Source organism: Ranitomeya imitator, chromosome 1, assembly GCF_032444005.1.
Source record: "Ranitomeya imitator isolate aRanImi1 chromosome 1, aRanImi1.pri, whole genome shotgun sequence".
NCBI lineage: Eukaryota > Metazoa > Chordata > Amphibia > Anura > Dendrobatidae > Ranitomeya > Ranitomeya imitator.
Genome location: NC_091282.1, coordinates 815533762 through 815546826, shown reverse-complemented (window position 1 = coordinate 815546826; position 13065 = coordinate 815533762).

Sequence of the window (13065 nt, the reverse complement as noted above, 5' to 3'; positions counted from 1 at the left end):
GGCCGATGCTGCAATATCATGGGCCATGGCTGGAAACGCTGGTCTGCCCCCCACCGCCACCGGTGTGTTTTTTTTTTTTTTTTCCCCCCTCCCCGTCCTCCGATCAGTCCTGTACACTGCTCTGCCCCCCCCCCACCCTTCCCCCCAAATCATCCTCCTGTCCGCTCGCTCTTGTCCGCTCCACCCCATCATACTTACCGAGCCTCCCAGGTTCCGTCCGTCTTCTCCATGGGTGCCGCCATATGCGCAGTGCAGATTCATTCCAATGTGCGTTTTGATCACTGATGGGTTTTATCACAGTGATCAAAATAGCAAAAAAAAATAGTAAATGACCCCCACCTTGTCACCCCCAAAGGTAGGGACAATAATTTCGGTATGTGCACACGTATTCTGGTCCTCTGCGGATTTACCGCGGTTTTTCTGCGCATTTCACTGCGGTTTTACAACTGCGATTTTCTATTGGAGCAGTTGTAAAACCGCTGCGGAATTGACATGCTGCGGAATGTAAACTGCGTTTCCGGGCAGTTTTTCTGCAGCATGTGTACAGCGATTTGTTTCCCATAGGTTTACATTGAACTGTAAACTCATGGGAAACTGCTGCGGGTCCACAGCGTTTTCCGCAGCATGTGCACATAGCCCAATTCTAAAGGTATGTGCACATGGTGCGGGTTTGGCTGTGGATCCGCAGCGGATTGGCCGCTGCAGATTCGCAGCAGTGTTCCATCAGGTTCACAGTATCATGTGAACCTATGGAAAACCAAATCCGCTGTGCCCATGGTGCAGAAAATACCGCGTGGGAACGCTGCGCTGTATTTTCCGCAGCATGTCAATTCTTTGTGCGGATTTCGGAGCGTTTTACACCTGTTCCTCAATAGTAATCCGCAGGTGAAATCCGCACAAAAAAACACTGGCAATCCGTGGTAAAACGCAGTGCCTTTTACCCACAGATTTTTCAAAAATAGTGCTGAAAAATCTCACACAAATCCGCAACGTGGGCACATAGGGTTAGGGTTGTGATTAGGGTTATGGCTACAGTTGGGATTAGAGTTAAAGGGGGGGGGGGGTTAGTGTTGGAGGTAGAATTGAGGGGTTTCCACTGTTTAGGCACATCAGGGGTCTCAACGCAACATGGCGCCACAATTGATTCCAGCTAATCTTGTATTTAAAAAGTCAAATGGTGCTCCCTCACTTCCGAGCCCCGATGTGTGCCCAAACAGTGGTTTACCCCCACATATAGGGTACCAGCATACTCAGGAGAAATTGGACCCCAGTAATTGTTGCACAGTTTTTCCTGTTACCCTTGTGAAAATAAAAAATTGCTTGCTGAAACATTTTTGAGGAAAGAAAAATGATTTATTTTCACAGCTCACCACACAAAGTGCTCACCACACATATAGATAAGTTCCTTTTGGGGTCTAGTTTCCAAAATGGGGTCACTTGTGGGGGGTTTCTACTGTTTAGGCACATCAGGGGCTCTGAAAACGCATCGTGACGCCTGCAGAGCATTCCATCAGTCTGCAATTCAAAACGTCACTACTTCACTTCCAAGCCCCGGCATGTGCCCAAACAGTGGTTTAACCCCACATATGGGGTATCGGCGTACTCAGGAGAAACTGGACAACAACTTTTGTGGTCCAATTTCTCCTGTAACCCTTGGGAAAATAAAAAATTGTGGGCTAAAAAATCATTTTTGAGAAAATTTTTTTATTTTTTATTTTCATGGCTCTGCGTTATAAACTTCTGTGAAGCGCTTGGGTGTTCAAAGTGCTCACCACACATCTAAATTAGTTCCTATGGGGGTCTAGTTTCCAAAATGGGATCATTTGTGGGGGATCTCCAATGTTTAGGCACACAGGGGCTCTCCAAACGTGACATGGTGTCTGCTAATGGTTGGAGCTAATTTTTCCCTTCCCCATGACAGCATCGGTACATGAGAGATGGTCCCGCCCCCAAGAACAGGAAACCTGCAGAGGAGATAAAAGATGGGGGCGGCACCTCTCTCCTCAGTTTGTTTACAGAGAATGTAAGGTAGCTGCTTTTGTCCCTTACAAGTACACACTTAAAGGGGTCAGACAACCTGGTCGCAGACTTTGAGTCGTCACGTGCTGCACCAGGGCGAGTGGTCGCTAAATCAAAATTTTTTTGGGAGAAATCTGTGCCATCTGGGGGCTTCCTCAAGTAGATCTTTTTTCCACAAAGCAGAACCGAAAGGTTCTACTCTCTGAACCCAAAAGAGAACCCGGAGGGGGTAGATGCGTTACTACACCAATGGGGGTTCCAACTAGCCTATGCGTCCCCCCCAATTCCATTAATCCCTACAGTCCTGAAGAAGATCCGAGAAAGCATGCATAATCTTGATTGCACCCTTCTGGCCAAAGAGAGCTTGGTTCACTTGGCTCAGATGTATGTCCATCTCGGACCCCTGGATCCTTCTTGATGTTCCAGACCTGCTACACCAGGGTCCAGTAACACATCATCAAGTTCAGTCTACACCTCACTGCTTGGAACTTGAGGGGACTGCTGCTAGCGAAGGGATTCTCGGACCCGTTACCACTCTGATGTCCAGCAGAAAGAAGATCACAGTGGATAAATATCAAAAAGTATGGGAACATTTTTTAGAATTTTCAGGCCGAAGTATAACAAATACCGTTCAGAAAGTTCCGATATCAGGAATCCTAGAGTTTCTCCAAAAGGGTCTGGAGAGAGGATTATCTACCAGCACCCTAAAAGTGCAAGTCTCGGCGCTCTATTTGACAAAAAATTGGCTGATCACCCCTGGGTGTATAGGTTCATTCGGGCCTCCTTTACAGCCAGACCATTCAAACCTCGTCCAAAGGTTGCTCCCTGGGATCTAAATTTAGTTTTAAATGCTTTAACCACCTCTCCCTTCGAGCCTCTTTCCTCCATATCAATAAAAGCGCTAACTTTAAAAACTGTTCTCCTGATTGCCCTTACCTCAGCCAGACGCATTAGTGAGCTCCAGGCTATATCTATAGACCCTCCGTATACTACAATTTTGGAGGATAGGGTGATCATAAAATCTGATCCAGCCTTTTTACCAAGTCAACTCAAAATTCCACAGAGACCAGGAAATAGTGTTGCCCTCATTTTGTGCTAACCCGAAATCCCAGGGAGAAGAAACCTTTCATTGCTTGGACGTCAGACGTTGCCTACTTCAATATATAGAAGGAACAAATCCATCGCTACAGTCTTCAGCCCTTTTTGTCTCCTTTCAGGGGGCAAACGGGAAAAAAGGCCACAAAATCGACCATTGCACGGTGGCTCTACTCTAACTCTACTAGAGCTATTTCCACATCTTGGGCAGAAAGGGCAAATGCATCTATAGAGCAAATTTGTAATGCAGCAGTATGGTATTCACCCTCTACTTCCGCCATTATAGATTAAATCTGGGGCTATCAAATCTCGCCTTTGGGAGAAAAGTGCTGTCTGCCGTTATCCCACCCTAGAGGTTCTTTCTATTTCTTCCTCATGTACCGGTGCTGTCATGGGGAAGGGAAAAAATGATAATTACATACGGGTAATTTGATTTTCCAGATCCATGACTGCACCGCTCTAATTCCCGCCCTATCTTGGTGATGGTTGTGTGACTCACAAAAAAAAAAAATAACAATATATACATACATACATACGTAAGATGGGGTAATAACCACGTAATATAGTAATAAATAGTCTTCAGAGATTAATATAGGCCTAGGACTAACAAAGCGGATACCTTACATTCTCTGTAAACAAACTGAGGAGAGAGGTGCCGCCCCCATCTTTTATCTCCTCTGCAGGTTTCCTGTTCTTGGGGGCGGGACCATCTCTAATGTACCGGTGCTGTCATGGATCTGGAAAATCAAATTACCCGTAAGTAATTATAATTTTTCCATTTAAAAAGCCAAATGGCGTGCCTTCCCTTCCGAGCCCTGCCGTGTGCCCAAACCCAAACAGTGGTTTACCCCCACACATGGGGTATCTGCGTAATCAGGACAAACTGGACAACAACATTTGGGGTCCAATTTCTCCCATTACCCTTGGCAAAATAGGAAATTCTAGGCTAAAAAATCATTTTTGAGGAAAGAAAAGTTATTTTTTATTTTCATGGCTCTGTTATAAACTTCTGTGAAGCACCTGGGGGTTTAAAGGGCTCAATATGCATCTAGATAAGTTCCTTGGGGGTCTAGTTTCCAAAATGGGGTCACTTGTGGGGGAGCTCCAATGTTTAGGCACACAGGGGCTCTCCAAACGCGACATGGTGTCCGCTAACGATGGAGATAATTTTTCATTCAAAAAGTCAAATGGCGCTCCTTCCCTTCTGAGCCTTACCATGTGCCCAAACAGTGGTTTACCCCCACATGTGAGGTATCGGTGTACTCAGGAGAAATTGCCCAACAAATTTTAGGATCCATTTTATCCTGTTGCCCATGTGAAAATGAAAAAATTGAGGCTAAAAGAATTTTTTTGTGAAAAAAAGTACTTTTTCATTTTTATGGATCAACTTGCGAAGCACCAGGGGTTTAAAGTGCTCACTATGCATCTAGATAAGTTCCTTGGGGCGTCTAGTTTCCAAAATGGGGTCACTTGTGGGGGGAGCTCCAATTTTTAGGCACACGGGGCTCTCCAAACGTGACAATGGTGTCCGCTAAAGAGCAGAGCCAATTTTCATTCAAAGTCAAATGGCGCTCCTTCCCTTCCAAGCCCTGCCGTGCACCCAAACAGTGGTTTACCCCCACATATGAGGTATCAGCGTACGACGACAACTTTCGTGGTTCAGTTTCTCCTTTTGCCATTGGGAAAATAAAAAAAAGGGTTGCTAAAAGATCATTTTTGTGACTAAAAAGTTAAATGTTCATTTTTTCCTTCCATGTTGCTTCTGCTGCTGTGAAGCACCTGAAGGGTTAATAAACTTGAATGTGGTTTTGTGCACCTTGAGGGGTGCAGTTTTTAGAATGGTGTCACTTTTGGGTATTTTCTGCTGTATATACCCCTCGAAGTGACTTCAAATGTGAGGTGGTCCCAATAAAAATGGTTTTGTAAAAATGAGATCGCTGCTCAAATTTTAACCTTTATAACTTCCTAGCAAAAAAAATTTTGTTTCCAAAATTGTGCTGATGTAAAGTAGACATGTGGGAAATGTTATTTATTAACTATTTTGTGTCACATAACTCTCTGGTTTAACAGAATAAAAATTCAAAATGTGAAAATTGCGACATTTTAAAAATTTTCGCCAAATTTCCATTTTTATCACAAACGCAGAATTTATTGACCTAAATTTACCACTAACATGAAGCCCAATATGTCACAAAAAAACAATCTCAGAACCGCTAGGATCCGTTGAAGCGTTCCTGAGTTATTACCTCCTAATGCCACATTTAGAGCGCAATCTGGTGTGCCTAAAACAGTGGAAACCTCCCTCAAGTGCCCCCATTTTGGAAATTATAACACTTAAAACAAAAATCTTTATAGCGCTAACATATTCCGCAGCACTCTACAGTTTTCACACATTGTCATTGCTGTCTCCGATGGGGCTCACAATCTAAATTCCCTATCAGTATGTCTTTGGAATGTAGGAGTACCTGGAGGAAACCCACACAACACGGGGAGAACCTACAAACTCCTTGCAGATGTCCTTGGTGGGATTTGAACCCAGGACCCCAGTGCACTATGGGTGTTTTCCAATAACAGGCAGCAGTAGATGTTGCTGAGTGAAAACTGCCATTATAGTGACCAGTACATTACACATTGGGGTTTCCATCTAAATCTCCGAGTGACGTGACTGATGAAACCCTCAAGGAATCCACTCACTATAATGAGGCAGCAGATTTAAACTGGACTCCTTTTGGCCTCTGTCCATTTCCTTGTAGATTGCAAGCTTGCGAGCAGGGACCTCACCCCTAATGTCACTGTTTAAATTGTCTTGTACTGAATTTATTGTCTGTACATGTCCCCGCTTAATTGTAAAGTGCTGCGGAATTTGTTGGCGCTATATAAATAAAAATTATTATTATTATGGGTGACCTTTTCAGAAAAGCACAAAACTGTCCAACATGTTTATGCAATCCTAAAAAAAAAAAAAAAAAAAAGACACTGCCGGATCACAGGTTAGACGGTGTCCACAGTGCCTCCATCTGCCTCATAGGGAATCTTCCGCCGGGGTTTTTGTCTGAATCACATTTTTCTCTAGTCACCTTCCATGACTGCAGCATTGGAGGATGTCTCCCTGTCCTCATGGGGGACAGGAAACACCAGTTAAATTCTGGTGGTTGCAGGTAGGGGTGTTTTTCCTGTCCCTGTGTGTATGGGGGGGTTGGCTCTCACGCTTCCTCACTCGGTGGCAATCCATCGCCACAAACCAGTGGGTTCTCCATACCATTCGGGATGGGTTGAAACTAGAGTTCGAGAGTTTATTCCCACAGTGCATAATGGTCATGTCACTACAATCCCTACACCTTCAAAACAACTTACTGTTAGGTCTTCAAGGTCTGCTTCAAGCAAAGGTGAACTCTCGGGTACCCCTACAAGAGACAGGTAGGGGCCACTATTCTCACCTCTTCCTAGTCGAAAAGCACAGAATTATTAATCTGAACCAAGTGATCACATACAGATGGTTCAAGATGGAATCTATCAAATCGGCAGTCCCGCTCATTGGCCAGGAATGGTTGATGGCTACAATCACGATCTCTCCCTGTTTGAATCTAGATGTGACAAAGACTTTAGAAATCCTGGAATCCCTGGGCTGGATCCCAAATCTGGAGAAGTTGGATCTTCATCAAGGAAGAAATTCCTGTGATTCCTCCTGGATTCAGTAAAAAAGCTTCCATCTTGCCCAGAGATTGTGAGCGCGATCTTTTCCAAAGGGTCTCCAAATTCAGAGACCAGAGGGCTCCTAGCCTTAGGGACTCCATGTCTATCCTGGGATCACTGACCGCATGCAGGCAGTGTCTGGAGCTCAAGCCCATACATGAGTCCTCCAGACTCAGGTTCTCTCGTCTTGGGACAAGCATCAAAATTCTCTGACCAGGAGAGTTCCCCTTCCCGATCATGTGAATTCTTCCCTTGTGTGGTGGCTAAACTGGAACCTCCAGCGGTGGGTCAGCTGGGATCAGCTTCCCCTGAAAATACTCCAGATCCCAGTCAGAGTGGCTGGGGTGCGGTGGTAGAGAAAACCAACCTCCAGGGTTTATGGCCCCCAGCATTAGATCCAGTTCCTCGAACCTTAGAGAACTGAAAGCAGTAGAGGAGGCATTGAGGGCCACATATACCCTTGTCCAAAGGTCATCATGTACGTGTTTATTCCAATAACATGACCACAGTTGCCTACCTCAATAACCAGGGAGGCACGAAGTACATCAGACAAATTGATCGCTGCAAGAATTTTTTTTCTTGGGCAGAGAAACACCTGTCCATTACAGCAGTCCATCTGAAGAGGGTCTGCCAATTTTCAGGTGGACTTCCTCAGCAGAAAGGACGTCCATCTGGGGGAGTGGTCCCTCGATTAAGCAATCTTTCTTTTAGTTATGACAAGATGGGGGATAACGGACGTGGATCTGTTTGCCAATGGCCAGAACGCGAAGGTGAAGACTTTCATCTCCCTGAATCCTGTGGACAGGGCATTGGGAATAGACACGTTTTCTCACCCTTGGAGGTTCAACCTGGCCTTTGCCTTCCCACAGATCCCGATATATATATATATATATATATATATCTCAAGGACGTTACAGAAGTTACGGTCCGATCATGTCACCACAATTCTAATCACTCCCATGTGGCCGGGAAGAAGTTGGTACAGTGATTTGATGGACATGGCCCAGGAAGGTCCGCTACATCTATTCTAGAAAGATGACCTCCTTCACCAGGGTCCCCTGTTATACCCGGACTAGGGTGTGTGCACACGTATTTCTGAGGTCTGTGGATTTTTCCACAGCGGATTTGTGAAAACCGCAGTTAAAAGCACTGCTTTTTACCTGCGGATTTCCTGCGGAATTACCGCGTTTTTTTGTGTGGATTCCACTGCGGTTTTCTTTTTCAAAGAATTGACATGCTGCGGAATGTAAACCGCTGCGTTTCCGCGTTTTTTCTGCAACATGTCCCTGCGGATTGCGTTTCCCATAGGTTTACATGGTACTGTAAACGCATGGGAAACCGCTGTGGATCCGCAGCAAAATCTGCAGCGTGTGAACATAGCCTAACAGGTTGAACTTTGTGGCCTAGCTACTGAAGCTAGAATCCTAAGGGTATGTGCACACATTCTTGAGGTCTGCGGATTTTTCCGCAGCGGATTTGTGAAAACCGCAGGTAAAAGGCACTGCGTTTTACCTGCGGAATTACCGCGTTTTTTTGTGAGGATTCTCCTGCGGTTTTCTATTAAGGAGCAGGTGTAAAACCGCTGCTGTTTCCGCACAAAGAATTGACATGCTGCGGAATGTAAACAGCTGCGTTTCCGCTTGTTTTTTTCCGCATGTGCTATCTCCCCACTCTCAGTCCAGCATTCGACCTCTGTCCTATGCTGTAATGGGAGCATAAATCACACTGACCCAGGCCACACACCGGCTCATACGCGCTGCCACCACTCATCGAATACACGGGCGATGAGTCCCGGAACTAACAATACTAATAAAAATATGTCTATCACTCAAAGGCTCACACACCTTTAGGCTATGGATTCTTTTAGAACATTCAAGGTTCAACTTGTTAAAGTTTTATACTTTAATAACAAAAGTTCAATGCTTACAATAAGAAAAATGTATAAAACTATGATAATAAAAAGACATACAACTTATGCAAAACTGTGTCAAAATAAACTGGAGAAAACTTACAGAAATTACCAACTGGTAGTTGCTTCTGCTCCCTGAGGGAAGGAAGAATGTAGATTGGATCACACCAGCTTCTCAGGCTGCCCTCACATGTGAACACAATTCTCTGTCTGCAGCCTACATTTATAACTTTGGTCTGAGGTCAGGTTTCTAGACCGGCCCCTCAGGCCAATATAACTGCTGCCTGTTTGATCGGGCCACGTCCGCGCTCCCAATGAATATATTTTCTCTTGTGGAAAGGTTCTGAGGGATAGATTCCCTCAGACCGCAATTAGCGTCTCCCCTCAAAGACCTAGAAGGTGCCAAATTTTGCTTTTCTTCTTGGCCCTAGCTAGACCCCCTGGTGAGATATGGAGACAGAATTTCTACTAGTCCCAAGGAAGTACCTATTAACACCTAGGTGCGACTTGCCTTCAGGACAGATGTTACATTATCACTAGTCGCACATACAACCCTAGACCTATGTCCCTACACACATATGTGTATATATATATATATTTCACCACACCTCCCTCCTTATGAACGTGCATGGGAGTTGACTTACAGGTCAGCTCCCAAGCACGTATTTGGTTCTACCCATCTTGGCGGGACAGGCCATCAGCATTGCCGTGATCAACTCCCCTCTTGTGCTGAATTGTGAAATCATATTGCTGAAGTATCAAACTCCATCTAAGCAATTTCCCATAGTCCCCAACTACTCTGTTGAGCCAACTCAGTGGGTTATGATCTGTGATCACGGTGAAGTTGCGCCCATAGAGGTATGGTTGCAACTTCTGCAGAGCCCACACAATTGCCAAACTTTCTTTTTCATTGTTGGCATAAGCCACTTCTCTGGGCAGGAGTTTCCTGCTTAGGTACAGGCCTCTACTTAGTTCCATGATGGTGAGGTACGATGCTTTAGCTAGCTGCTCTTAACAGCTCATCTATCCTCGGCATGGGGTAGACCTCACATGTAGTCAGTACATTTAATTTCCTGTAGTCTACACAGAACCGGGTAGTACGGTCCTTTTTTGGGACAAGAACCACAGGCGAGGCCCAGGCATTCTGGGATTTTTGTATCACCTTGAGTTTCAGCATCTCCTCTACCTGTTCCCTCATATGTGCCTTCACCTCTGCTGACACACGGTATGCAGACTGCCGTACTGGGGGATTAGTACCAGTGTCCACATGGTGAACTGCTAAGTGTGTCTTCCCAGGCTCCCCTGTGAAGACTTTGGTGAACTCGCTGAGCGCCCCCATCAGCTCAGACCTCTGACTGTGGGATAGCTCCGTGTTAAACTGCTGACTCCAGGGACTCCACATACTGAGTCCCGGCCCCCACATCCAGTAACAGATCAGCCTCCCCCTCTTCAGGCCAGCTACAGACAGGTAAGACAGGCCTCCCTGGCATGATGTGCCTTCAACATATTTACATGAAACACTTTGATGCTTTGCATGCTCATCTAGCGTCACCACATAATTAACATCATTCAGCCGCTTATGTACAGTATATGGTCCCTCCCATGCGGCCTGCAATTTATTCTGTAACATAGGGACCAACACCCAAACCTTCTGCCCCTCCTTGTAGGCCCTCAGTCTGGCATTACGGTCGAACCAGACCTTCTGGTTGATTTGGGCCTGGGTCATGTTCTCATGGGCCAGGTTGCTCAGTTTTTGCAATCTCTCTCTGAGCCGCAGTACATATTCGACCACTGAGACTCCAGTAGTTCTGGGGTCATCCTCCCAACAGTCCTTAATCAAATCAAGTGGCCCCCTGACCCTCCTCCCATAAACCAGTTCAAAGGGGGAGAATCCAGTAGACGCCTGGGGTACCTCTCTAGGCAAACAACAGATGGGGGAGGTACCGCTCCCAGTCTCTCCCTTCAGTCTCCACCAACATTTTGAGCATTTGCTTTAGTGTTCCATTAAAACGCTCACAGAGTCTGTTGGTTTGGGGATGATAGGCGCTGGCCACAAAATGCTGTACTTGTATTCTTTCACAGAGGCTTTCCATCAGATCAGACATGAACTGGGTTCCATGATCGGTCAACATTTCCATGGGGAAACCCACATCTGGAATTGCTTGCCTGAGGAGGTGGTGATGGCGAACTCAGTCGAGGGGTTTAAGAGAGGCCTGGATGTCTTCCTGGAGCAGAACAATATTGTATCATACAATTATTAGGTTCTGTAGAAGGACGTAGATCTGGGGATTTATTATGATGGAATATAGGCTGAACTGGATGGACAAATGTCTTTTTTCGGCCTTACTAACTATGTTACATGAGAGAACACAGTCAGCAAAGCATCCACCACTTTGCTCTGATGGAGGATAGTGCCACAGCTTCCGGGTATCGTGTAGCATAGTCCACCACTGTGAGGATGTACTTTTTTGCCAGAGCTGCTAGGGATTGCAAGTGGCCCTATGATATCCACAGCCACTCGCTGGAAAGGTTGATCGATCACAGGCAGTGGTATCAATGGAGCTTTCTGTATATTCCCAGACTTTCCAACTCTGACAAACTACGCACGATCAGCAGTAATTGGCAATATCTGTCCCCATCTTGGGGCAATGGAAGTTATGTGTCAGGCGAGCTTTAAGGTACCGTCACACTAGACGATATCGCTAGTGATCCGTGACGTTGCAGCGTCCTCGCTAGCGATATCGTCCAGTGTGACAGGCAGCAGCGATCAGGCCCCTGCTGTGCTGTCGCTGGTCGGGGAAGAAAGTCCAGAACTTTATTTGGTCGCTGGACTCCCCGCAGACATCGCTTAATCGGCGTGTGTGACACCGATTCAGCGATGTCTTCACTGGTAACCAGGGTAAACATCGGGTAACTAAGCGCAGGGCCGCGCTTAGTAACCCGATGTTTACCCTGGTTACCATCCTAAAAGTAAAAAAAACAAACACTACATACTTACCTACAGCTGTCTGTCCTCCAGCGCTGTGCTCTGCACTCCTCCTGTACTGGCTGTGAGCGTCGGTGAGCCGGAAAGCAGAGCGGTCACGTCACCGCTCTGCTTTCCGGCCGCTGTGCTCACAGCCATTACAGGAGGAGTGCAGAGCACAGCGCTGGAGGACAGACGGCTGTAGGTAAGTATGTAGTGTTTGTTTTTTTTTACTTTAACAATGGTAACCAGGGTAAACATCGGGTTACTAAGCGCGGCCCTGCGCTTAGTAACCCGATGTTTACCCTGGTTACCGGCATCGTTGGTCGCTGGAGAGCGGTCTGTGTGACAGCTCTCCAGCGACCAAACAGCGACGCTGCAGTGATCCGGATCGTTGACGGTATCGCTGCAGCGTCGCTAAGTGTGACGGTACCTTAAGTCTTTTCTATTCCAAGGTGTCCGGCAAAGGAATTTCATGGGCAATCCTCAATAATTGTTCCCTAAATGGATAAGGGACGATCAGCGGCCGTTGATAGTCCCAAGATTCTGTAGTATCCGTGGGGATAGTCTGTATACAGTCTGCTCTGGTCCCAGTATACTCTCTTTGCCAGAAGCAGCAGGGGGTTGGTCTGCAAGACATCTGAGCTCTTCCAGACATCTGTCTGCAGGGCCTCCTGGAAGCTCTGACGGTCAGCCTGCAGGCCCTGGCCTAGTGTGACTGCCAGGCCCTGGTCGGAAGCTGAGTTTTCAGTGTCTGTTATCAGGGACCTTGGTGGGTCTGCCATGTATGGAGGCTCCGGGACCACGGTATGGGCCTCCTGTCCTGGCAGTTCTGTCTGAGACTCATCCTCTGATCTCTGGGCCTGAGTCTGAGCCGCAGCCTGACTCCGGGTCACAGCTGCCACATAATTACAGTCCTGTGCATTGGGACATTTTCCCTCCTCACACGGGATCTCAGGTGGGTCTCTTTCTTCCACCTTCTCTGCATCATTTACTTGCAAGGGATGAACATAGTGGGACAAAATCCTCCCCCGGTCCGTGCCTAGCAACACATTGGTGAGAATAGCCTCTGATACTCCCACTTCTCTCAGTCCTTTCCCTGCTCCCCAGTCCAGGTACACACGGGCCATGGGCACGGCAGGGCTGACCAATCCCGGTTATAGACAGTCTTTCCTGGTATGATATTGGCAGGGTTATCATGGCTGGACGCACCAGGGTCACCTCTGCCCCAGTGTTTCTGAGATCAATGGTGACTTTATTGCCAACAGTGACAGAATGACAGTTCTCATTAGCCCTCGCATCAGAGCCGGCCACAAAGAGGACAGATGGTGGGGACAGAGACGGCTTTGTGATCGTGGTTGGGCATTTCTCCCTATCAGGGCAG